Here is a 3736-nt window from a genome sequence, read left to right on the forward strand (position 1 = left end):
CAAGCCCTACACTGTGACATTTAAGGAGTCACATGTCTTCTGTTCAAGAAAACCAAAATAACTCAGATTTTCTTGGAGTAGTGTCAAGTTTTTAGAACATGCTGGGGCACATTCTCAAGCACTACTAGAGCAGTCAGATACACTTTGCAGGGATTCAGAAATCATATTGATCTAATGGGGGCAGGGGAAGAAAAAGAAGAAGTTGGTGGGGATCAACTTGGTTGATTGATACTTCTTTTTCCTTTGGCAGGAGTAGATTGGAAGTAGATTGGAATACTAACAGAGAGTTATCACACACAAGCACTATATATGAAAAGGTGGTAAACTAGGATAAAATGGGAAATTTCCTTCTTTTGCAGAAGGAACCCTCAAGGACCTTCAAACTCCACAAGTTCTTGTCTCCTGGGCCTTAGAGTCCCTCCAACCTGTAGTAGAGGATGACCAAGTAGAATTTGCCTCCCCCTTCCCAAGGATACATTTCAGAGGAATTGTCTCAATTCATTTTTTCTACTAATGGTATAATGAAAAAGGTACTGAGCATGGATACAGAAAGACCTGAATTCAAGTCCTTCATAATTCTTACTAGTTAAATGACTATAAGCAATTCACAACCTCTCTGAACATAAATTTCCTCATCTATAAAATGTAGGATAATACTATAGGAAGGGTCTACCTTGTAAGGTTATTGTTAGGGTCACAGTCAAGGGCCATTGTTGACCATGTGTCTGACTTTGTTTAGTAGAAGTTCTAAATTTCAATCAAATCATCATCACCTATTATTCACAAATGTTAAAAAAAGTTTTTACATGTAATTGGGGGGGGGGAGGGGGGAATCAAATGTTACTTTAGAAAAAGATGCCTACTAGACATAAAGTTTAAGATGTCTAAAAGGCAACTGGAGATGCAAGATTGGAGGTCAGCAGGGAGTTTGCGGCAAGATAGATAGATTTGAGAATCATCAGCATAAAGATGGTAATTAAATTCATTGGACCTGATGAGATCACCTAATGAAATAGCATGGAGGGAAAAGAGAAGAGGCTCCAGGACAGAATCCTAAGGGACACTTATAGTTATATATTGTAATCTAGAAAAGGATCCAGCAAAGAAGACAGAAGAGGAACTTCAGATACTTAAGAGAAAAACCAGGAAAAAGCAGTGTTCCAAAACCCTAGAGAAGACAATATATAGAATCAACAGTGTCAAAGACAACATAAAGTTCAATGAGAATGAATTTAGAAAAAAGGTCATGGGATTTGGCATCTAAGAGATCATTAGTAACGTTAGAGAGAGCAGTTTTGAAAATCAGAAACCTGTTGTAAGGATTAAGAATATAGTGGGCAGAGACAAAGTGGAGATAACTGTAGTAGATCGCTTTTTGAAGGAATATAACTACACAGGGCAAAAGAGATACAAGATGTAATGGAAAGGCTTAAGTGAGAGATTTTTTAGGGTAAGGGAGATATGGGCATTTTTAGACAGAAAAGAATGAACAAGTAGTCAGGGGGAGACCTTATCCAAGAGTTCATACAAAACCTTAAAGGCCTCATTCAATTTCTTTTGACATTATAAGAATACCAGTAGAATAAAAGAACTATACTTTCATTATCCCTCATGTAACCACATGACCATAGCTTCTTTATGAAGTATACTTGGTCATTGAAGAGTAGGGAAAACTCAGGACAACACCCTGGTTCAGGTTTGGGATTAGAAGAAAAAAGATATTTGCAGGTAGTCTAACAACTACAAAAAGGAATTTACTTAGCCAAAGCATGGGAAAGCATATTCAGCAAAAAATCAAGCATTGATTCATTGGGGAAAAGCTTCTCTACCTCGACTTTTACCATGGTAGTCTGCCATTATCAAGGAAATTTCTCTTGACTTTTCATTCATTGACATTTGCACTTAGATACCAGGAAACAACATGCATGGTTCAAGTAAATTGGTCCCCTAAACAATTAAGTCTCAAAGATAGCTTTGATATCTTTTAAGGAAATAAAATAAAAATTGTATGGGATAGAGCTTAGAAAAGAAAATAACACAGTTTATTTTGCAGTGACCTTAATAGATTCAGTTCCTGGTGGACTGATTGTTTGGAAGATTTAAATTCTAATACTTCATCAGATACTTACCAGTTCATCTCTATCAATTTCAATTTCCTCATCTAAAATAGAGACAATAGCCTCTGTTTATTTGTAAAACTCTGTTTTACAAAGTATCAGGAAGGTCAAATGTTATTTGTAAAGTGTTTTTTTTTTTTTAAACTTTAAACAATGTATGAATGTTTTATTACTTATCATTGTTAAAATTGTTCTAGAAGAACTCCTACCACTTTAATAGTATTAGGGCAAGTATTGAAGGAGGAGTGTCAGCTCTAAATCCAAATCACACATCAGTTACCTTTTTTCTCCACAGAGCAAAATATTATAAAAAATAAACAAACAAAAAACAAACAAAAAAAATAACACACAAGAAAAACAAAGGGAAGGGAAAAGAAGGGGAAGAGAGAGGAGGGAAGGGAAAGGGAGGGAAAGGGAGAGGAAGAGAAGAAAGGAGAGGGAGAGGAGGGAAAGGAACAGAAGGAAGGAGAGGGGATGAGAGGGGAAGGAAGGAGAGGGGAGGGGAGGGAAAGTAGCTCTGTGACATAGAACAAGTAAAGATTGCAGAGAGTTAAGTGAAGGTATATCCAAAAGCAGTGTATTCATATCAGATAAATGTTCCTGGGAGGTCAGATCAAAGAAACTACTGGGACCAGACAGCACTCTCACTTTTTCTCAGGTTACTTTATCTCCAACATGGACCCTAGGAGGTGGATACAATTCAGATATTCAGAGGCATGGTGCCAAAGTCCTTCTTTAGCAGAGATAAATCTCTTACCCAAAGGTGAAGAGAGAGAGCCAATTGGTTGGTTAAAGGCAGGTCAAGAACCTCACAGGATAGGAAGGACTTCAATAGCATACCCACATGGAGGATGTTCTTTGAAATTTGGAATCCAAGAAGCTTTTCTTTTACTCTTAAGAAGTGGATGCCTATACTTTATTATGTATTATATCAGGAATTATTTGAGTTTGCCCATCTGCTCTGTTTCCTCAAACTTGATTGGGCAGTCTAGGTCCTAGATTTTCTTAGGACTAATCTCCCTTCCTTTTCCCTTCATATTCTACTTATGCCACTGTGGTCTCATCTGGCTCAGTCAATATTATTAATATAGTGGTAGACATCAATGATATCAGAAAATAGGACCTCTTTTAGGTCTCAACCTACTAAGTTGTCAGTATTGGGTAGTATCAGGGAAGGGTGGAAAAGGTACACTTATTTGATCTCCAGATGAAAGGGACCGAGTGCAGTCAGTCACCAAAATAGAGACAAAAGGCATTGCTAAGATTGACCCGGTATTGTTTGGTGCTAACTATACAAATTGGCTCAGGCAATGCCAAAGATTTCCATTTGGCCCTATTCACAGCATGCCATTAGTGTCACACAGGTGCCAGCTCCCAAAAGCTGCTTATGATTTCTCTTGTCTCAGTGGTCTTCCCTCCAACACCCTCTATGGAATCTTGTGATCCACTGGTAATGGCAATGTCTAATAATCCTTCATATTCCATTGAGGGGAAGGTAGGGGATCTTTATGGGATACTCAAGATACTTTAGGCTTGGGTGGGGCTGAAAGATCATTACTTCTAGTTGTAGTAGAATCTGGCTAATATAACCATAAGCTAGCATCAACTGTTTTCCTATC

Source organism: Antechinus flavipes, chromosome 5 (assembly GCF_016432865.1).
Source record: "Antechinus flavipes isolate AdamAnt ecotype Samford, QLD, Australia chromosome 5, AdamAnt_v2, whole genome shotgun sequence".
NCBI classification, from domain to species: Eukaryota; Metazoa; Chordata; class Mammalia; order Dasyuromorphia; family Dasyuridae; genus Antechinus; species Antechinus flavipes.